Source organism: Pongo pygmaeus, chromosome 6, assembly GCF_028885625.2.
Source record: "Pongo pygmaeus isolate AG05252 chromosome 6, NHGRI_mPonPyg2-v2.0_pri, whole genome shotgun sequence".
In the NCBI taxonomy this organism is placed as follows: domain Eukaryota; kingdom Metazoa; phylum Chordata; class Mammalia; order Primates; family Hominidae; genus Pongo; species Pongo pygmaeus.
The window spans coordinates 89,675,467-89,700,502 of NC_072379.2; positions in this window are offsets into that span (position 1 = coordinate 89,675,467).

Below are 25,036 nucleotides of genomic sequence, written 5' to 3' on the forward strand. Positions count from 1 at the left end.
TTTTGGCTAATCATAAACAATTCTCTGGCCTCACTCAATAGTGAACCTCTTGAAAACAAGAACGATACCTGATTCCTCTTTCTATGCCTAGCACGTAGCATTATATTTGGTGTATAGTAGGCATTCGATAAATGTTTGTTGAAATTGTTGAATTAATTTGCTATCAAATAACAACAGCCTCCTTCCTACTTAGCTGTGTCTCACAGCAAGCACCCGGGCCCAGCAGGGTGAAAGAGATGAGGCGAATTCATCTAAAATCAATTTATTTGGGGAGAAAATATACTGTAGTCAATGAAATGATTCAGTTTCATCTTTTTGTACATAGCTTTAGAGTTGTACATGATCATAATTTCATGTCAACTATCAAGTCCCTTAAGTCATGTGGTGATATATTACTTTTTCATATTAATATATAGTATAACACTGTACAAGCAATATTAACAATTCCACAGGAACTAAATCCTGGCATAGAAAGTGACAGTACTAGCAGTTCACTGGGTAATGGCTAGGTTTTGTGCAGTTTGGAAAAAAAAAACTCCTACAGATTTATAGATACTTACAAAATGCATATGTTCATAAAATTATCAATTTTAAGAAAAAGAAAGACATCTCTTCCAAGAGAGAAACAGATGACTCATTTTGAAATCAGTAGGCTCCATTCCAATTAAACAGATTGCAAACCAGAAGACAGCTCAAGATTGTTGTGAGGACTTCATGAGGCCCTTTCCTTTCTTTTCCAAAACTAATGAGAAATACTCAAGGATATGTGAAGCCATGAATCAGAAAAATATGCAAACCTGGCTGGGTGATAACTCCCCTGAACTGGATGAACTGGAGAAAGGCCTTATTGAAATGAAGCATCCAAATGGACTGGAACAATGCCTCAGTGTGGTCAGTTCAGTGGAGCCATGCTATAGATCATGCTTTCTTACCAGGAGATGAAAACAACTGCCAAGTAGGATTCAGAAAACCAAAAAAAAAAAAAAAGGTTTTTTCTCCCTTGAAGTTCAGCAGTGGTTCGCTCTGCACAGATATCTGGGGTTTGACACTAGCTTGTTTACAATACCATTTTAATACAAGCAATATGAATGCTTAAAGAGTTACCCCACCCAAGACAAACCAGCTGGTCTTCTAGTCACTGCTCTCCCACTTCTGTGCCTTTATCTGCCACTTGGAGTCTGAGGTCCTCTGCTAAGGAGAGGGCAATTGCAAAGCCCCTCTGCACTTTGCTCACTATACTCTTCTACAAAATGTGCTAGCCTTGTTCACACCCTCAGCCCCTCAAACCCACAGCTCTCACCCTGCACATACTATTTTCAAGCTAGTGTCTGGGCTAATATGCCACTGCCTCCAAGGTAACATTTCTTCCTAATAGAGGTTTTTCTGGTGACCATCCTTAGAGGCATTCTAATGGTGAAGACTGCCAGCTCCGTGGCAAGCCAATGAGGAAGATACTATCTGACAGTCCTTTTAGCACCTCACAGGTCACACCATAAGCAGCTTATCACTCCCCCTCTCCCAGGGGAAGGCTTCTTTGTCGACCAAAAGAACGATAAAGGTTCTCGGGTCTTGATGACCTTCCAAACGCACTTCGGGTAGCCACTCGAACAGGAATCCCCATCTCCTGGTCCCCAAGAGTCTCTTTATCACCTTTATCCCACAGTCCTTGTAAACCATTCATGAGAAAACAGTGAAGCAGCTCCTGAAAACTTGGAAATAAGGTTGCAGTCAAGAGTTAGCCAGTAAAATTCACACAATAATTTTGTTGGGGTTTTTGTTTGTTTGCTTTCCACAAGGTAGCATCTAAAATTATTTGGGGACAAAGGATATATACTTCCCTGTTTTCCCAGAAGAATAAAGGAATTTATTTTCTTGTAAATGGAACTATGTGGAAAGTTACCCCACATTGAAAAATAATAGAGTTGGGAGACAGTATCTTTTTTTCTTTTCGTGCAATTCCTTTAGGAGTTGTACCTCACTCACAGCCATGATGTGTTCTCTACAGCCATCTATTTATCATTTATCTTCTTTCTCTCCAACTGCCTCTGCTTTCTTCATGTCATCCTTTAAAATTCCTGGAAAATGTTGGACAGGAAACAGACTTCTGGGATTAAGATGAACAACCATGCTTTTTTATAGAATATTTGCTCAGGCCCAGGATCCCTTCCACAAAAGACTCTGGCTGTCCTTTGCCAGTGGTTAGAAAAATTCTAAGGAGAATATCCACAAACGTGTAACTGAAGAGTCTTAAAATACCCCAGACTCAAACACAGAGAAATAATTATCCTCCAAAGGAAAAGACTATGTAATTGAAGTCTACTAAACTGAAATTAACCGATTGCATTCTAACATCTCAGGAGAAAGACTATAAATAGAAGGCAGAGTCAACATAAACATGAAAGGAAAAAATGAAACCTGAGTAATTCCTGAGACCTTAAGGTGGTACTGTTTACCCAGCACTTTCCAGGTGAGGCTTACTCTGCGTGTGACCCAAAGGAGCAAAGGAGCATATATAGTTACGTGGGTAGTGGAAATGAACTCATCAAGCCTCACTTTTGGATGGCCTGAAATACTCTCTTCCTCTCTGAATTCATGATCCCAAGCATTTTTTGATAAAGTTGAAATTGGTAGGTCCCTCAATACCAGAAAAATCAATGCTCTGGATAAGGGCCCCAGCATTCCATCACTGGAAAAAGTTATCACCCCTTGAGTACTAATAAATTACTCATAAGGATTATACATCTTTTCACACGTTTGATTAGTTTACATCTATTACTGTGATACTCTGTGTCCACCTAGTTCAAAGCCGAAGACCATACCTTTGTAACTTCCTCAACAAACAACAAGGGTTAACGTATGATGTGTCCTTTCCACATACCAGACATTTTCTAAGCAATTTATATGCATTAACATATTTTAGCCTCACAATAATCCTACATGGTAGAAGTAGAAATTATTTTTACCCCCATTTTACAGATGAGGAAAATGGGGAACTTGCTTATGATTATACAGATGGTAAGTGGCAGAGTCTGTGCCCTTAAGTCTTACACAATGCTGCCTTTTAAAGTGGCATGCGCCCTGGAGAGCATGAATTAATTTGCTAGGGCTGCTACGACAAAATATCATAGATTGGGTGGCTTAAACAACAGACATGTATAGTTCCAGGGATTGGAAAATCAAGGTGCCAACTTATGAGCTTCCTGGTGAGGCCCTCTTGTTCACTTGCAAATGGCCACCTTCTCACTCTGTCCTCACATGACAGACAGAGAGCTCTCTTTCTTCCTCTTCTCATAAAGCCACTAATGCCATCATAAGGGCCCTACCCTCCAAGGCCTCATCTAACCCTAATTACCTCCCAAAGTTCCCATCTCCACCTGCCATCACACTGAGGGTCAGGGCTTCAATACATTAACTGGATGGGGGTGTGGGGATGGGGACACAATTGAGTCCACAGCAGGAAGAAATGTGAAAACTCCCATGTGATCATAACAGTCATTCAGCACAAACTGTTAAACAAGTGCCTATGCTCTAATCAGCATTGCACACATAATATGAGTTCATCTCCAGGTCTGATTATTCTTGTCATGCAAAAAGCCCATCTCTAGGCTTTTATAATGTTAGGAAAATCCTGTAATTAGTCACCTGAACAAAGTTATCACTGAGTGAAAGTCTGCCTGTACCAAACAGCTTCCCATAGGTGACAGTTGTGGTTTCCAGGGTGAAATCCATCAACCAAACTCTTCAACCCCCTTGTATATTAATAATTAAACACACTTTCTTATCTATAAGTGCAAACAGGACATACAAAGTTCTGCTGGCAACTTCCAGTTTCTGTTCACTAAGGAATTGAGGAGGCCTCTCAGTCACAGTCATCACGAAAATATTGTATTCTCTGCTCAGTTCTATAGTCCTCTTCTTTCAGGTCTGGTGATCATGTGTACCCTATGTAAGTCCTATTTTGATATTTCTAGCATATTGCACAAAATGTTTCATTGTCACTCATGCACTGCTTACAGTAAAATCATTAAGCACTAGGTATTAACCATTGATTCTTACTTTGTTTTCCTCCATCATGTTCTGTGAGACACTGACTTCATCCTCTACTTGCTAAACGAAAAGTCTGAATGAGTCAGTGACCTTCCTTTCTCCAAGTAACCTCAGTATGTTGGGTCTTTGTTCTCTCTGCTATGATCAACCTCAGTATTCTTCATATTTTGACAATATCATAGTATTTTTACTCTTCTTGCCAGAAATGTTACTTCCTGTTTAGCATCAAAACTGAAAATACCTTCTTCCACATGGTAAAGCCCCTGAATCTTTGCAAGTGACATCATTCACCAACCCTCTGCCTGTAACACCCACCACCATCCCACATCCTGCCATTAGGGGCAATATGGCTTAACAAATTTCATTACTATATATGTTAATATAAGTTTTATAAATAAGTTTTCTGTATCTCAAAGAAAATGTGTTAGACTTATTAATAACTTCATTCCTAGTATTGTGAGGCTACTTAGGTATGCGTTCTCACAACAACACATTGTTTTCAGACTTAGTCGAGCAACTTACTTTTGTTTTTTATATGTTTTAATTCACCATTTTTTACATTTTTCTAGACAGAGCTTTTGATTTCCACATTTCACTTTTCAGTGGTTATCTCTCTTAAGTTTCTTCCTGCTCTTTGGAGTGTAATATTTTGCTACTTCCTCAGGATTCAGCCACAGCACAGATCTGACCTGCTCATCGTTCATGTCTTCCATTCTGAATCAACTGTTGTTTCTTAAACTCATCAATTGCATCAATACCCTATTTCTCAGATACGTATCTGCAATGTAGTTATATGTCAAGTCTATTTTGTCACTGCCACGATTTGGTCATTTTGCAACTGATTTAGACCCACACAGTGTCATTCATTTTGCAGAAGCATGGGGCTGTGGCAGTTTTTTGTAACAAAAACAACACTGTTTACTGGTTAAAAAATAATAATAATAGATTATAAAATATTGTTTCCTTTTTCTTGACTCTAATAATGCTTTTTTAAAAAACTGAAAATCAACTATCATAAATTTAACTGTGTATTTTCTTAATTAAATGTGTTCATCCTTTTTGGTTTAAGTAATTGATGAGCAACTTTATTCCAAATTTCTAGTTTTCACAATATCTGCTCCCATAATCATACATTACTATGCTCACTCTAATGACTGACTTTATTAATAAAATACAGTATCACCCAGACCTTGGTTTCCAAGTATCTTTCCCCACTAAAAGGAACCACGGGTCCTTGGAGAAATGGTTAAATCCTAGGGCTTGGACATGGAAGGTATGAAATGAATCAGAAACATCTTCATGTTCCAGAATAAAAATAAGTGCTAAAAATTATAAGAGAATAACAAGAAGATATAGCAGCCAACTTGAAGGGACTCTCACTGGTCAAATCTAGAATAATTTCATTATCAAAATAAATATGAAGAGTGATACATTATAACTCATTGAGTTGAATAAGAATCTCTGGATCTTTATTGATAATAAATAGCCAAATAAATGGGAAAGTAAGAAACTTTCTTATAGTAGAATGTCAATTAATAAAGAAAGGAAAGCCGAGTTAGAAAAATCACTATTTTACAACCATCCTTGTAAAAATTGACTTAGGCAAGAATCATCAGTGGGTGCTAATTCTAGTGGTGAAAACTTTAAAAAGAACAAAAATTTTAAAGTATCTTCCCACAAATTACTTCTTAGCTCCAAAACAAAATATGGGAATAACAGTACAGTGGGAAGATTGGCAACAACTTAATCAAGAGATCAAAATTAATGTCACCAATAAAATGTGCTTCTGGATAGGAGAAAAAATTACAGCTCATATGAAGTATTCCACCAAAAATATATAACCTGAATGTAATCATAAAGAAATATCAGAGATAGCCAAGTAGAAAGACATTCTGTAAAATAACTGTCCTGCGTTCTTCAAAAAAAATGTCAGTGATGTGAAAGACAAAGAAAGGCTGAGGAACTGTTCCAGTTTAAAGAAGACTAAAGACATATGGATCTAAACGCAGCCTACAATCCTGGACTGGATCCTGTGCTGGGGGGGGGAGGAAACAACAACAACAACAACAACCTGTGGAGGAATATGTACAGTCAGTGTTCTCCAGAGAAGAACCAGTAGGCAATCCTTTATAATAAATCTGTTCCTGTATAGAAATAATGGAGGCTGGCACGTCCCAAGATCTGCAGATTACGAGTAGTCACCAAGCTGCAGAACTAGGAGAGCCAATAGTGTAGCTCTAGTCTGAAGGCCAGCAGACTCAAGATCCAGGAAGAACCAATGTTTCAGTTCTAATCTAATGGCAGGAAAAAGTCAATATTCCATTTCAGAGACCATCAGGCACAATGAATTATCTCTTACCTGGGAGGGAGTGTTAACAGCCTTTTTCATCTATTCAGGCCTTCAGTTGATTGGATGGTGTCACCCACATTATGGAAGGCAATCTGCTGTACTAAGTCTCCTGATTTAAATGTTAATCTCATCCCAAAACACTATAATAGAAATACTCAGAATGTTTGAACAAATATCTGGGCACTCCCTGGCCCAGTCAAGCTGATGCATAAATTAAACATCACAGACACTTATTGGGTCAGTTGACAAAATTAGAAGTTGGTTTGCAGATTAAGGTATTGTATATTGATACAATACTTTTTGCCATAATAAGAAAGAATAAAGTATACTAATTTAAAAACTATGTTTGTTAATTTTCCTGAATTTGATCATTGTAATTTGGCTATGTAAAAGAATATTCTAATTCTTAGGAAATATACACTGAATAATCATTAGGTAAAGAGGCATATTGTACGCAATCTACTTTCAAACATTTCAGAAAAAAAAAATCAAGATACATAAAAAGAGAAAATGGTAAAGCAAATGTGACAAAACTTTAAAAATGGATGAAAGGAGGTAGCAGGTATACTTAAGTTCTTACAACTTTTCTTTAAGACATATATAATTTTAAACAAAAAATTATGAGAGAGACCCAGCCTTGCTAGACCAGACTTGCTAAACCAGAAATCCTAGAAGTTATAATCTGATCCAGGTTGAGGTCTGGATTTAGGATTTTTCAAAGCTCTCTAGGTGATTCAAAAGTACAACAGGACCTAATCTCACAATATGTTACACTGAATTCAAACCCTACATCTCTCCCCTAAATTTTTAAAATAAAGTCCAATTTAATCATAATTATAACCAATAAGTACTCATTGACCTACTAATAAATCAAATATTAGTAAAGCATTTCTGGGGTTTATTTTGCATATGAAATCCAGGGTCTATGCCCACTTAGCATCTATGTGTCTTCTCTCACATCACCTATGGAGTCCCCACATACAAGCCAAGCACTGAAGCCACATGCTCTGAGTGGACTAACTTTTATTCCCCAAATCATCCTTGCTTAAGGCTTTGGGAATAACAAGAGCTCTTCTTTCTAAGCATGACAGTTAATCCTGAAACAACCAGCTGCAGATAACCTAGTGAATAATGAACTTGAGCAGGTAAGTAGAGGACCACATGATTTACATTCATGAAAACTAATTAAAATCACAAGCAGGAACTAAAAGCTGGTGACTTTCATAATCAACAATTATTGGACTATACCACAAGCTACTTCTAACAACTCCTTAAAAACTTTTCTCTCTCAATTGTTAACTCTCTCTACTCCACACCCTAGATCAGAATTTAGTGTTGGATTTCATATTCTGCCTGGGAGGATATTTTATTATTCTGGAACAGGGACTCAGGATCATGACATTTATCTCCATTGTAAAATGTAAACAGTCTCAGCAGAGATTTGTGGCTTTATCTGATCCAGTGGAGATGCTGTGTTCTCCTATATCCCTTCATACTTTTCACAAATATTTGTTGAACACGTGCTCTCTGATAGGTACGATATAGGTTATGTTTGTGATCTAAGAACCACAATATTTGGAAGGTACACAGATAAAAAAAGCTCAACCTCCATGCTGAAGCTATCTGCCAGAAATCTTACACTGCTTTTCAGCCAGTGCTCCAAAGTAAGGCTCTGATTTAATCTTTAGCCCAGCTTCATAATCAATCCTTCAGTGAAGTTTTTTGACTAGCAGCTTCAATTCCAAGGTGTTTAATGAATGCTGTAACATTTATAAACTCAAATGGTGCATCCCAGCAAAAAAACTGAGTGACACCATAGATCAATTTCTAATCCAGCATTCAGTGATTATAGTTCTACATCCTTTAAATATATAGGGGGTTATATAGGCGACAAACTATAGGACTCATAAAAGAAAAGGTAGGAAGCAGTCAATGAAGATGACCAAGACCAAGCCCTTGGATTGTATCAAAAGTGGTGAACAGGCTATGTTATAATTTGCTACATGTTGGACTACACATTGTTTCCTATTGGCGGTATGAACTGTCACACCTCTATACCTTGGCACATTGTATACCTCAAGAATAGGAATCCCCTTTCCTCTTTCTCTGCCTGCAGAAAAATCTATCTCAACTAAGTCAAGCCTCCATCTTTATTGTTTACTTTAGTCTAGTAAACCACCTTATGCTTAGCATGTTTGTTTTTGTTTTGTTTTTAGAAGTCCATGTCACCCATATATTCTTAACTCCTTTAAGACTGGACTGAGCCATATTCACTTTTATAGCCCCAGGTACTTAAAAATGTGCTTGGTATAGTGTAGGACCCCAATAAATGTTTGCTAAATTTGAAATAAATACTATAATTCTGAACTACTATGAAAATGACTTTTCATTTCATTGAGCAGTTGCTGTTAGAGAAGAAAAACATTTTTAAAAATTGTCTGCCCTTAGGTTTTGACCGAAAAAGAAAAAGAAAAAAAAGATATAGTAAATATTGCTTCTGTTCAACCCAACTAGCAAGACACATGGTTTATACACAACCCACTGCCTTTAGAGATTGCTTAAGGACTTATACAAGTTATTTTCCCAATGAGATGTAGCATATAGTTAGCTTTAAATGATAGTCACATTGTGGTCTGAGGCAAGATATAGCATTTAATAACACATATACTGCAGCAGGCTGCATTTCTTCAGCTTAAGGCTGCAGATTCAAATAAAGAAAAACAGTTCCATGTTCCCTCCGGGAATTCAAACCAAGTCAAAATTATTAACTTTTTGGTCCTGGATTGTTTACCAATGTACTGCTTCCCCTCAGTCACAATGAATATTTAGCTAGTCCCATAAAACTGACAATCCCAGTCAATCATGAGAGCTCTGTCAATAGTCAGAATGGTCAAACATGAAGTTATCCTTTGCTTTTGTGGTTTTTTAAAAACCATTTATAATTCCAGTTTGCATACTTTCTGTCACTTTGGCCAAACACTGTCACTTTAGCCAAAGCTAAAAGTGTTGAGTCAAACCTACTTCTATGAATATTCTTTATTCCAAAAAGGATTATATCTAAGTATTCATTTTTAGTTTTTCCTATTCAAGGTCATCCCCATAACCAATCCAATGGTCTGCATCATTTGGAAGCTTACATAGTCACATAGGGAAGCATTTTCATTTATTTCTAAGGAGTCTGCTTTCAATGCCAGGTGAGGGTATCATGCCCCCTTAAGAAACTAAAGTGCAGTTTCTACAATGTTACCTGGTTAGAATATTCATATTTAGAAATCAGATGAAAATAATTCAGACTTTCAAAGATCTACCATTATTCAATAAGATAAAACAAATACTTTAAGTTATTCATAAATGTACTTGGTGTCATTATAATTTGGTACAAAACTGAATCTATTTTGCAATTTAAATTTTTTTAAACCTGAAGAATATGAGAAGTATGGTCAATAAATGACTTAAATGCCAATGTTTAAGATGAAATAAAACACTATAGGAAGAACATCCTGTTCTTTGTCAATTTCATGCTAAACAATGAGAATTCATTACTGTATCGCAACTGAAGCCAACATTGAATTTCTTTCTTCTGCTCGATTATTTTAATTATCTAAATGGACTGTCATTCTTTTTTCCATCCATTCCACTTCTGCAAATCAATATCAGACCATGGTGATAAAAAGACTTAGAATGAGAGATTGAAATTTATATTCTTCACATATATTTTTGTGGTCTTCCAGATACTCTGACCTCAACTAGTAATTCAGATCACACAACAAAATTCAGTAATAAGAAAATTGTATTTTATCTAAATGATTCATATACATATTTTCACTTCAAGTGTGAAATTAGAAAATGACCATTGCAGAATTTATTCCAATTAGAAAGTGGTTGAAGGGAGAGAGGAGAATAAAATTAACTAGAAATTTATGTGATTTTAACTAAGCGTCATTATCAATTAATCAGAAGTTGAATTCTAGGAGAAAATATTCCAGTCCCAGAGGATCCATCTTAGTTCCTCATATGTTTGAAACATTTGGCTAGGCAGTGTTTAATCGCTCATGGTAACAGTAATAACTAGAAACTCTAAATGTGATATGGTTTGGCTGTGTCCCTGCCTAAATCTCATCTTGAATTGTAGTTCCCATAATTCTCATGTGTACTGGGGACCCAGCAGGGCCTCATGCTGTTCTTGTGACAATGAGTTCTCATGAGATCTGATGGTTTTATAAGGGGCTTTTTCCTTTTTTGCTTGACATTTCTTTTTCCTGCTACTAAATGAAGAAGGACATGTTTGCTTCCCCTTTCACCATGATTGTAAGTTTCCTAAGACCTCTCCAGCCGTGCTGAACTGTGAGTCAATTAAACCTTTTTCCTTTATAAATTACCCAGTTTCAGGTATGTCTTTATTAGCAGTGTGAGAATGGACTACTACAAAATGCTTCACAACAACCAAAAAAGGTAGGTACTATCATTACTCTTACGTTATATGTTAGAGAAAGTGAAGTTTGGTGAGGCTAAATAAACTGTAAGTGAACTGAGATTCAAGGTCCAGGCATCTTACTTCAGTGCCTCCACTCCTTACCAGTCCTGTAAGTCTCTCCCAAAGAGCACACGTTCTTAGATCCAGCCCTCATCTATTGCCAAAGTCCCAGAGAGGACAAAGGTGGGGACTAGGAAGAGCACACTCAATAGAAAAAGAGGAGAAAGTCATCTATTTCTTTTGGTGCTAACAATTCTAATCTTAGATGATATGAACCAAGAATAATTAACTCTTTACATTTGTTTTCTACCCAATTCTAAAACTTGGTATCTCCAAGTTTTTCTGAAACCCAGTATTTTATGTAGTTTTATGGATTGTGAATAAGGAGCCCCTTTCACTTCTAAGAAATATTTTATTCCAAAAAGCTTTGATTTATTGATCCAAATCTGCATGTTGGCAATGACACGAACTTACCTTTCATGGGGGAGTTCAAACTATCAAACTGCTGCCAGATAGAAGACATTTTTTAAGTGATAAATAAGAATCGTAGAAGAAAGGAGGGAATTTCCAGAGTTTTCAGGGCAAGGATGAGAAAGACGAAACAGATTTATGCTAATTAAGTTTATGAATGAAGGGATCTGAAGGGGTGTATTGGACCTATTGTTGTTATTCTGCCGCAGTTATGGTATGAGATGTGTGAAAAAATGCAGTGGGACAGAGGAAATAAATGGAGCTGATGCTCATAAAGCTGTGTCAAGCATTTAATTCAATCCACTGCTGAAACTGACTATGTCTCTTTGAATAGACAAAAGGGTAGAATATATGGTATTTTTAAAACAGGAAAGAGAAAAACTGTCAGATCATTTCCTGACTTCACTACTGCTGCTTGTTGCTAAATTAACAGAATGTTTTATACATGAACAAATTATCAAATCTTTAAATACAATTAAAGCACATTTTAAAATAGTTCTAATTATATTTTCTTTTGACAAAGTAATTATACTTCAAGAAACTGTGATCAGAACAATTTTTCACTGCCAATTCTGAGAACAGAAAGTGGAAAAGGTGCTTTTAGATTATCTTACAAAAAGCTAGCTAAACTTTATATAACCTTATTTCCTAGCCTTAGAAAGGCTTAAAAATAGACTAACAAACACAAATTTTAATCTCCTTTCAAGTCACTCATTGATTTGTAATTTAATGTTACTTAGGACACCAGTGGCCACATACTGTAGCTCAATTTTCCTTCCATGGACTTGTTTTCTTCATATTTAAAATCACAGGGTTGCTCTGGGAGCCTTTTTGTGATTAGTCCAAAACAAATGAATTGAACCTTAGGCCTCTTTTCCTCAAGAGGAAGCAATACAATGCCCTCGGCTGGTACTTTCAACTTCAGATTCTCCTACAATATATCTTTCTAGAAAACTATAACTATTTCCTTTCTTCAGAGGTCTCTAGCCTCTTCTATTTCCTCTTCCCCCTAACTTGTGTGTTAATGAATAAATATTTCTCTGTTCACCTGAATGGGATTCATTTTGCCTTTCTCTGCCCTGAAATTGTTCCCTTAGGATTCTACCTGACTTGCCTGCAAAATCCTTCCCACAAAGGTTTAGGGGTAGCCTACAGCTATGAGCCCTAATATTCCTCAGCTTTACCCTTTCATTTGTAGTTTGTCTTCCCCTGTGGGGAAAAAAAAAAGTTCACAAAATGCAAATTCACAATGAATGAACCAAAGAGTGCAGATGTACCAGCAAATTTGTTGGTACAGATTTTTTCTTTCTATAGTTAGAGAAATTGTCAATTTAATTCCCCAAGAGTTTTGCAGTGAATATTAAGAATAATCTGCATCTTCTGAATTAGGGAGGGCATTGTGGAGAAGGATAAAAGGAGCAAGTGCCACACTGATGGCAAGAAGGAGGGAAGTAAGTAAAAAGAAATACAGTCTCTGCCCCCAGAAGACTTGCAATCTGGAAGGTATATTTATATGCATGAAAAACTGAGAAGGGTAGAAGAAAGCATATAAACTGCCAACTTATGCAATACTTTGGCTTTTTTAGGTGGGTCTAGACATTTTAATAAGCCTCACTAAACTATCAGATGCTTCAGGGTTTAGAGTGTTCTCTGATAAAGATAGGAAGAATTGAGAATGACACAACCCTGAAAGTGGAAATAGAGGAGGAGTGATGTACGGATTTCAGTTCCAAGAATTTTATTCCCAGCTGAGAGCAAATCATTGGCTAGCATACCAATGACTTACAAGTAACACAGAGATCCCTAATTACATTGTTTCCATTCCATTCCTATACTGTTGAAGATCATAAATGACAGCGCATTTTTGTATATGGGCTAAGAATAAAATATCTTAGGGTTGAAATATGGAAAGCTTACAGCACGCAACGAACTTTGCCTTCTTATCTGACTCCTCCTAATCTTGGGAAATGAGTCCATTTTACTTTTAAAGACCTAGCGGTATCATTATCTTTTTCCTCTTTCTTTAAGTATCTACTGGTATTTTGCACATCAGAAAACAACTATAGTATTATCATTTTATGGAACTGGTAACTCAATATTTTGGTCTGTCCTATCCTGACAAGTCATATACTTTAAAAAGTAATACTAAAACTTGAATTACATACTTGCTTTTCTCCACTTCTGACATTTGTATATAATTTGTATTCATGACGAACTACAAGGAAGTTCTATTATTCATTTTTTAAAAGTCTAGTGGAGAAGAACCTTGCTTAAACTTATTCATATTCATTCTTCAATGCAAAACACAGCCCTAAAACTCTCCTTGATTTATTACATTGTTTTATTATGTTATGTGAGTTGGTCCTTTATGCAACAGTTAAATGACTAGGCCATATAATTTATCTCCTTGATAGCTAAGACTAGAAAAAACAATCTCCTTTCAGTGAGAATCATGAATACTGGGTGTGTCAAGAGGACCGTTGTGGTTTCTTGGTTACAGTATTATTTTCTACACATTCTGGAAATTCTAGCACAAGCCCTGATACAATAAACATTTTTTGCCTTTCTTTTACCTCCACCCAAAAAAGTTACTGACAAGTATAAGGAGATTAATTACGTAATCAAGAAGAATTCAGTGAGGCAGTATCTGAAGATACCTAAACACTCATAAGGTCATACATTAGCCACCTAGGGAAGCATCATGGAATCAGTTAAAGTCTCTAGGGTACTGTACAGCAAATGGAAACATCAGCGTACTAACTAAAGGTCATACTAGACCTTTGGACAAGCCTATACATTTATTATCTTTTCTAATCCAGTTCCTAATATGTGTTTAACAGTGAGTACAATGCCTGACACAGCTTCGCTGCTTAGAGTTCTTTATTCCCTGGAAGTCTCCCTGAAGAAGTCTTGCCAGGCTCAGATAACCTATGTTCCTCTTCACCTTTCTCTTACTTTGAATTCCTACCACACTTAAGAATTCTTCCCATTCTTGACTATCAGGTATTTGCCTTGGAATCTTTCTGAAGTTATTCCATGGATTTCTGTCTTGTGTTCCTCAACTTGACTGTAACAGAGAGAGAGATATCACATATTTTGTATTTCTCACAAATCCTAGCAGTATGGGCCCAGCAGTCATCACTAAATAAATGCATCTGAAATATTGAATGAGTAAACAGAGCAAAGGAACCGATTCATTACTTTACAACCCCCCTTGTTCTAGTAATGTTGTATTAGTCAGGATTCTCTTAGAGGGACAAAACTAATAGGATATATATATATGATATATATGATATATATGATATATATAATATATATAACTATGATATATATAATATATAATATATATATGATATATATAACATATTTTATATATATATATATCTGAGAGCAAATCATTGGCACTCTCTCTATATATATATATCAAGCTGAGGAGCAAGGAGAGCCAGTCTGAGTCCCAAAACTGGAGAACTTGAAGTCTGATGTTCAAGGGCAAGAAGCATCCAGCATGAAAGAAAGATGTAGGCTGGGAGGCTAAGCACATCTTGCCTTTTTCACAATTTTCTGCCTACTTTACATTTGCTTGAAGCTGATTAGATTGTGCCCACCAGATTAAGGGCGGATCTGCCTTCTTCAGCCCACTGACTCAAATGTTAACCTCTTTTGGCAACACCCTCACATATATGCCCAGGATTAATACTTTGTATCCCTCAATCCAATCAAGTTAACACTCAGTTATTAACTATCACAAGTCCACCCCTTGTCAACTTGAACCCATACGCATCTCCTGAGATCATACATAATCTTCAAATAAAGACAATAATTAGGTCATAATTACACCTGACATAATACAACTATCCTTCATAAAACTGGAAATGCATCAATCCCCAACCCAAATACTATTTTAAAAAGCTAACAATACTTAAATGCTGATATGAAGTCAATAAATCTTATGTCACATGATAAAGGAAAAGGAAATAAAATGAAGATATTTTCTTAGTACAAGTGTATACATGCACAAATGTTTTTAACAAAAGAGGGAGGAAATACTCATGACAGTTATAGTCCTCATTTCTGCAGCTGGTCACCTGGTCATATCTGGTATTGATGACTACCTTCTTCTATTACCCATTCTGTATTCCCTTTGCCTCCAGCAAGCACCTCAGCAGATCATGGTTTTTTTTTTGTTTGTTTTTTTTTTTGCTTGGTGGAGTGACCCAAAACTTCATTCCTGAAGGGTCTGAACCATTCATAGTCCTGCCTGGATTGAGCTGTTGTAGTTTTCCATTAACCTTAATCATAGGGCATGGTAATACTAAGAGATGCCCTATGGATCTCCTGTATTTCATGTGTACTCTTCCTTACCTCCATTGTGGAGTACTAGACTGATTTTGTCTTGATAGCCTGGGTCAATCACCCCAGCCAACATTGTAAATCCCTTCTTAGCCTGTTGACTTAAAGGTAGAAGGAGCCCAAAGTGTCCAGGTGGCAATCTTAATTTCCAGTTTAATGGAATCATTGTTGTGTCTCCTGGTGGCAGTGTTCCTCCCTCTGAAACTAAGACCTCTAGGCCAGCAGAACATAATGTCATGGGAACAGGAAGCAAAAATTTTACTAGTGGATCACTAGGGGTGATAGTGAATGGTGCCACTTCCATTTCCACCCTTGATTCATGGATCAGTGAATCCTGACTATGGGAGAAACAGTACCATATATTGAACGCTGATTCAGAACATACATGGCCTTCTGGAGAACTTTGCCCCAGCCCTGCAAAGTATTGTCACCCAGTTGGGGTTGTAATTGTGACTTCAAAAGGCCATTCCACCATTCTATCAATCCAGCTGCTTCAGGATGATGGGGAACATGGTAAGACCAGTGAATACCATGAGCAAGAACCCACTGCTGCACTTTTCTTTTTTTTTTTTTTTTTTTTTTTTTTGAGACAGAGTCTCACTCTGCCACCAGACTGGAGTGCTGTGGCGCAATCTCGGCTAACTGCAACCTCCAACTCCCTTGGTCAAGTGATTCTCCTGCCTCAGCCTCTCAAGTTGCTGGGATTACAGGCACGCGTCACCACACCCAGCTAATTTTTGTATTTTTAGTAGAGATGGGGTTTCACCATGTTGGCCAGGATGGTCTCGATCTCCTGACCTCGTGATCCGCCTGCCTCGGCCTCACAAAGTGCTGGGATTACAGGTGTGAGCCACCATGCCCGGCCTTTAGCTGTAAAGTGAGTGACTTGGTCAGAGGCAATGCTGTGTGGAATACTATGATGGTGGATAAGGCATTCCATGAATCCAGGATGGTAGTCTTGGCAGAAACATTGCGTGCAGGATAGGCAAACCCATATCCAGAGTAAGTGTCTATTCCAGTGAGGAGAAGTCTCTGCCCTTTCCATAATGGAAGAGGTCCAATATAATCAACTTGCCACCAGGTAGCTGGCTGATCACCCCAAGAAATGGTGCTACACCGAGGGCTCAGGGTTGGTCTCTACTACTAGCAAATTGGGCATTCAGCAGTGGCTATAGCCAGGTCAGCCTTGGTGAGTGGAAGTCTATGTTGCTGAGCCCATGAGTAACCTCCCTCTCTGCCACCATGGCCACTTTATTCATGAGCCCATTGGGCGATGACAGGGGTGGCTGGGTAAAGAGGCTGAGTGGTGTCCATAGAACGGGTCATCCTATCCACTTGATTATTAAACTCCTCCTCTGCTGAGGTCACCCATTGGTGAGCACTCACATGAGACACAAATATCTTCAGTTTTTGACCACTCAGAGAGGTCCATCCACATATCTCTTCTCCAAATTTCTTTGTCACCAATTTTCCAATCACGCTTCTTCCAAGTCCCTGATCATCCAGCCAAACCATTGGCTACAGCCCATTAATCAGTATATAATCACACATCTGGCCATTTCTCTTTCCATGCAAAGTGCACAACCAGGTGCACTGCTCGAAGTTCTGCCCACTGGGAAGATTTCCCTTCACTGCTGTCCTTCAGGGATGTCCTAGAAAGGGGCTGCGGTGCTGCAGCTCTCCACTTTTGGGTGGTGCCTGTATATTGTGCAGAACCATTTGCGAACCAGGCCCTAGTCTTCTCTTCCTCTGTCAACTGATCATAGGGAACTCCCCATAAGGCCATTGGTGAAGGGTGGGGGAGAGAACGCAGGGTGGCAGGAGTGGAGACCATGGCCATTTGAGCCACTTCCTCATGTAACTTACTTGTGCCTTCTGGACCTGCTCGAGCCAGATCACACGTCTACCACTTCCACTTGATGATGGAATGCTGCTGTGCATGACTCACTTTATGGCTAGATGGGTAAGAAAGCACCCAGTTCATGATAGGCAGTTCAGGTAGCATGGTGACTTGATGACCCATAGTCAAACGTTCAGTTTCCACCAAAGCCCAGTAACAGGCCAAGAGCTGTCTCTCAAAAGGAGAGTAGTTATCTGCAGAAGACGGTAGAGACTTGCTCCAAAATCCTAGAGGCCTCTGCTGTGATTCACCTATGAGAGCCTGCCAAATGCTCCAAACAGCATCCCTATCTGCCACTGACACCTTGAGCACCATTGGATCTGCTGGGTCCTACAGCCCAAGTGGCAGAGCAGCCTGGACCTGTTGCAAAGCCTTCTCCTGTTCTGGACCCCACTCAAAACTGGCAGCCTTTCAGGTCACTCAATAAATAGGCCAGCGTAACACACCCAAATGATGAATGTGTTGTCTCCAAAATCCAAATAGGCCCACTAGGCATTGTGTCTCTTTATTGGTTGTAGGAAGGGCCAAATGCAGCAACTTATCCTTTACCTTAGAAGGAATATCTCGACAAGCCCCACATCACTGGACCCCTAGAAATTTTACTGAGGTAGAAAGTCCCCGAATTTTAGTCAGATTTATTTCCTATCCTCTGGCACACAAATGTCTCACCAATAAGTCCATTGTGTTTGCTACTTCTTACTCACTGGATCCAATCAGCATAATGTTGTCAATGTAACGGACCAATGGGATATCTTGCAGAAGTGAAAAGCAATTACGTTCTCTCTGAATAAAATTGTGACACAAAGCCAGAGAGTTAATATACCCCTGAGGTAGGAGAGTAAAGGTTTATTGCTGGCCTTTCCAACTGAAGACAAATTGTTTCTGGTGGGCCTTATGGAAAGGAATGGAGAAAAAGGCCTATGCCAAGTCAGTGGCTGCATACCAGGTACCAGGAGATGTGTTAATTTGCTCAAGCAGTGAAACCACATCTGGTACAGCAGCTCCAATTGGAGTCACTACTTGGTTAAGCTTACAATAATCCACTGTCATTCTCCAAGATCCATTTGTCTTCTGCATAGGCCAAATGGGATAGTTGAATGGGGATGTGATGGGTTTCACCACCCCTGCATCTTTCAAGTCCTTGATGGTGGTACTAATCTCCGCAATCTCTCCAGGGATGTGATATTGTTTTGGATTTACTATTTGTCTAGGTAGAGGTAGCTCTAAAGGCTTCCATTTGGCCTTTCCCACCATAATAGCCCTCACCATACTAGTCAAGGAGCCAAAGTGGGGGTTCTGCCAGCTGCTAAGTATGTCTATGCCAATTATGCATTCTGGCACTGGGTAAATGATCCACTGGACCCCTGTAAGTCACACCTGAGCTCAAATTCTATTAATTACCTGACCTCCATAAGCCCCTACTTTAACTGGAGGACCACGATGATGTTTTGGATCCCCTGGAATCAATGTCAGCAGAGCCTGTGTCCAGTAGTCTCCAAAATACCTGATCATTTCCCTTTCCCCAATGCACAGTTACCATGGTAAAAGGCTGGAAGTCCCCTTGAGGAAGTATGGGAGAAAGATTCACTGTATAAATTGTCAGTAACGTAGCGGGGTCTTTCCTCAAGGGGACACACCCTCCTCTTTATTTAAAGGGTTCTTGGTCTGTAAACTGGCTCAAGTCTGGAAGTTGATTGAGGGGCCATGATTCTCTGTTTTTATAACTCAAACTAGTCTTTTGTCCATTCGACCTAGAAGTTTTCTGTTTGTATAATTTAAGTAGAAATGCAGTAGGCTTCCTATCAATTTCACTTCTAGGAACACCATGATTAATTAGCCAATGCCAGAGCTCTACATGAGTCAGACTATTCTGATTGCTGCTTTACCTCTGCTGTCCATTATGGTAGCTACACCCACCTTGCCTTTGACAGTTGAATGCTGCCACTTGGCCCCTGCCACATCAGGATTTGATGATTCCCATTGTATGTAAATTTTGTAGTTGAGTGACTGCAGTTCCCACTGTTAGATCTGACATACAGCAATTACAGGGCTCTTCAAAGATGCAGATGCTGCCCTCATGAATCTATTTTGCAAGCCATTGTTCAGGGATATATATTCTGGACCCTCTCGGCTGGGATGAGTAGGTATAAAGTGAATAATCCACTCCACCATCCCAATCTCCCTAAGCCTTTGGATCCTTTCCTCTACATTAAACCAAGGGAGATCAGGCATTTCCAGCTCCCTCATAGTGGGCCATCTTTTAATCCATATTTCAGCTAACCAAGCAAATAAATTATTAGAACCTTTTTTAACTCTCTGAGCTGCAACATTAAATGCAGAGTCCCTACTTGGTGGGCCCAAATCAATAAAATCAGCCTGATCCAACTCAGTGACCAAGCTGAGAATCAAATCAAGAACTCAACTCCTTTTACAATCGCTGCAAAAAAATAAAATAGTTAGGAATATACCTAACCAAGGAGGTGAAATAGCTCTACAAAGAAAACTACAAAACACTGCTGAAAGGAATCACAGACAACACAAACAAATGGGAACACATCCCATGATCATGGATGGGTAGAAGCAATATTGTGAAAATGACCATACTGCCAAAAGCAATTTACAAATTCAATGCAATTCCCATCAAAATGCCATCATCATTATTCAAAGAACTGGAAAAAACAACCCTAAAATGCATGTGGAACCAAAAAGGAACCCACATAGCCAAAGCAAGACTAAGCAAAAAGAACAAATCTGGAGGCACCACATTACCCGGCTTCAAACTATACTATAAGGCCATAATCGTCAAAACGGCATGATACTGGTATAAAAATAGGCATACAGACCAATGGAACAAAATAGAAAACCCAGAAATAAAGCCAAATACTTATAGCCAACTGATTTTCAACAAAGCAAACAAAAACATAAAGTGGAGAAATGACACCCTCTTCAACAAATGGTGCTGGGATAATTGGCAAGCCACATGTAGAAGAATGAAACTGGATCCTCATCTATCACCTTATACAAAAATCAACTAAAGATTGATCAAAGACTTAAATCTAAGACCTGAAACCATAAAAATTCTAGAAGATGACATCAGAAAAACTCTTCTAGATATTGGCTTAGGCAAAGACTTCATGACCAAGAACCCAAAAGCAAATGCAACAAAAACAAAGATAAATAGATGGGACTTACTTAAACTAAAAAGTTTCTGCACAGCAAAAGAAATAAATCAGCAGAGCAAACAGACAACCCATAGATTGGGAGAAAACCGTCTCAAGCTATACTTCCAAGAATAGGCTAATATCCAGAATCTACAAAGAACTCAAATCAGCAAGAAAAAAAAAAAAAACAATTTCATCAAAAAGTAGGCTAAGGACATGAATAGACAATTCTCAAAAGAAGATATACAAATGGCCAACAAACATGAAAAAATGCTCAACATCAGTAATTATCAGGGAAATGCAAAGTAAAACCACAATGCAATACCACCTTACTCCTACAAGAATGGGCATAATCAAAAAATAATAGATGTTGGCATGGATGTGGTGAAATGGGAACACTTTCACGCTGTTGGTGGGAATGTAAACTAGTACAACCACTGTGGAAAACAGTGTGGATATTCCTTAAAGAACTAAAAGTAGATCTACCATTTGATCCAGCAATCCCACTACTGGGTATCCACCCAGAGGAAAAGAAGTCATTACAGGATAAAGATACCTACACACACATGTTTATAGCAGCACAATTCACAATTGCAAGAATACAGAACCAGCCCAAATGCCCATCAATCAATGACTGGACAAAGAAAATGTGGTATATATATTATGTAATATTACTCAGCCATAAAAAGGAATGAAATAATAGTATTTGCAGCAACCTGGATGGAATTGGAGGCCATTATTCTAAGTGAAGTAACTTAGGAGTGAAAAACCAAACATCATTATGTTCTCACTCATAAGCGGGAGCTAAGATATCAGGATGTAAAGGCATAAGAATGATACACTGGACTTTGGGGACTCAGGAGAAAGGGTAGGAGGGGGTGAGGGATAAAAGACTACACATTAAGTACAGTGTGCACTGCTCAGGTGGTGGGTCCACCAAAATCTCAGAAATCACTACTAAGGAACTTATTCATGGGCCAGGCACAGTGGTTCATGCCTGTAATCCCAGCACGTTGGGAGGCCAAGGTGGGTGGATCACCTGAGGTCAGGAGTTTGAGACCAGCCTGGCCACCATGGCAATATCCCATCTCTACTAAAAATACAAAACCTAGCTGGGTGTGGTGGTGCAGGCCTGTAGTCCCAGCTATTCAGGAGGCTGAGGCACGAGAATTGCTTTACCTGGGAGGCAGATCACCAACATCGCTCCACTGCACTCCAGCAGGGGCTACAGAGTGAGACTCTGTTTCAAAAAAAAAAAAAAAAAAAGAACTTATTCATGTAACCAAACACCACCTGTCCCCCATAAACCTATTGAAATTTTTAAAAAGTTAAATATAGATTTACTGAGCATGACAACGCATAATTAACTTTTCCTCTACTCTCTCTTTATACATGTAAAATGTAGATGTACTGAAGCTAATGAGAACCTCACTGCCTAAATTCCCTTCTTTTTTTCCCCTCCTGCTTGCTCCTTTCCCTTTACATATTGCAGTTCCCAAAATCTCCTTTGGAAAAAGCATAGGTCACAGGTGCTCCTGTGATTTGCGTTTTTTCCCAAGCATGTCCTCTCAACCTTGGCTAAAGAAACGTCTAATCAATTAAGACCTGCCTCAGTCACTTTCCCGTTTGCAGAATTTATACATTTACGAAGTTTCCTGTTGAAGGAAGATAGACTTTTGACTTTGTCTTGGATTAACCAATGATCAAATAACAGTAATTTCATTAAGTTCTAGGAATTTATTTTTAAAGATTGTATCAGTTTCAGTACCATCACATCAACACATCAACTGTGGGTGTGTGTGGGTGTGGGTGTGTGTGTGTGTCTGTGTCTGTGTATGTGTTTGGGCCCTGGAGAGAGATTGGGTGAGGAAATCTACAAGTTAGCAGAAAGAGAAACTCTTGAGGGAGAAAAGAAATAACTCAAATGCCATTTTGCAGGTTTCCAAAATTAAAACAAAAAAAAGAACTTCTGTTATGGGCCAAGTTTTGTGAGTTTTGTTGTTGCTTATTTTTGTGTGGTGTTTTGCACCCCCCACCCTCCAAAGAATTTCCATATTCTATCTTTTCCCTTAGAATACAAAACAAAACCTACCAGAGGAGAGTTCCTGAGAGGAAGCCAAAGGGCCCATGACTCTGATAGCAAAGACTCCTAGGAAAGCCTCTGAAGCTCTAGGAAGGAGAGGCGCTGACTCAGTCAAAGCCAGCCAGGGTAGATCTGATTTACAAGCTGAGCTGTCTCAGCTGAACCAACAATCTAAAGTTGCTTGGTGGTTATGTTAGTGCTGCAGCTGTGGCATTGTTGTTAATGAATCAGGATACTGCTTAAGTTACTATCAGACCAAGAGGCTTTTTTAATTCAAAATGTCTCTGTAAGCTCCTGAAGAAGTCTATTCAATGATGATTTGATAAAGATCACTTTTGCTTTGAGGTTTTTTCTTTTTTGTTTTCTTCTTAAGTAAATAAAAATGTGTTTAATGTAGCTTTGTTTCCTAAAGGATTCATTAATTACCTTATTATGTTCTATTTCTTCTAGCTATGTTTGTTGAAAAATCAGTGTTATATATTCATGGATAAGCAAAAATTCTATCTGTACTCATGGAGATTTTTAATTATTTAAGCCAACTTTGTTATGACTGCTTTAATGTCTTTAAATTCATTCTATTTCCTATTCCAAGAAGGGTATTTATTAGAATTGTCAAACTTTATTCTTCTACTATGTCTGATTACTATTTAAAACCCAAAGTAGAATTCTAAGAAACTAGAGAAAAAAGAGAAATTCCTATTTAATAAAAGGGAAAATAATTTACCAATTATCCTATCAAAACAAAAGAGAAAAGATGAATAAATTGATGATTTTTGAAGAAATGCACACTTTACTTGCAACTAAACAATTGCTAATCAAAATAATTTTCAGGTGCCATGACATAGTTATTAAACTAGAAAAAAGGAAATAAAATGTTATAACCAATGCTGGTAAAGTTGGAGGGAATGAGAATGGTTGAGCGTTTTGTAAATCGTTCACTCTCTGGAGAGCAACCTGGCATGTGTGACAAGACCTACAAAATTAAGGGCAAAAGCTTTTTTTTATTTTTTAGTAATCACCACCATATGCCCAGCAGTGAACACGATTTCTGACATAAATTAAGAAATAAATAATAATTGATAAAAGAATAATGAATAAAATGGTTCATGCCCACTGACTTGTTAATTTCACTTTGAGGAAAATTAACAAAAATTAACCCCAAAATTAAGACTTTTCACCACTATTCATAGCAGGAAAAAAACTGGACACATTCACAGGTTTGACAATAGAGGAATACTTGAGCTTGATTAAATGTTTCATGTAGCATAGCATATAAGCCATGCTTAAACAACATAATGTGTGTAAGTTAATATTAAGTATCTTGCAGGGCACAGTGGCCCATGCCTGTAATCTCAGCACCTTGGAAGGCTGAGACAGGAGGATCACTTGAGGCCAGGAGTTCTACACTAGCCTGGACAACATAGCAAGACCTCATCCCTGCAAAAAATAAAACAAACAAAGTTTAACCAGTCATGTTAGCATACACCTCTCATCCCAGCTACTCAGGATGCTAAGATGCTGAGGTGGGAGGATCACTTGAGCCCAAGAGTACAGCATAGAAACATTCATATACAAAATAGAAAACTCCTGATCATTGAGGACAACACAGAAGGAAGAAGTGAGGCATCTGCATGACTCACATTACCCTGCAGGTTATAAAGATTTCTTACCTTTGATTACATACCTCTGTATATAAAGCAATCTTAGAGATTTGAAAAGAAAATTTGCAACTGAAAAACTAAAATTGAACTGCTTATAAGCTATCATCCATAATCAGCTCATTATTTAATATATATTTTAAGACAACTCAGTTTTTAGTCTATATAAAGCAATGTCTTAGGTGCTGCAAGGAAAGCACTTATGGGGAAGTCACAATAAGGCTGCAAATACTTATTCCTCAAAGTAAACAGTGCCATATTTAAAGGGAATGCTAACATTTTTTAAACAATCAATGTATTGAATTGTAATAATGGAGCTGGAGGCCAATTTTCAATTGATTTGATGTTAAAATCCTTAATATTTAAATAAATTTAGATAGAATTTTTTGTTATTTTTGGCTTTAAGAAAATAAAAATGTCTGAGTCTAACAATAATGCAATACTAAATGTCATCATAATAGTTAGGTTTCTCATGGTTATTCTGCATATTTGAGTTCAGTCATTCAAAATTTTTTAAAAAAAGAATAGACGTAAATAGT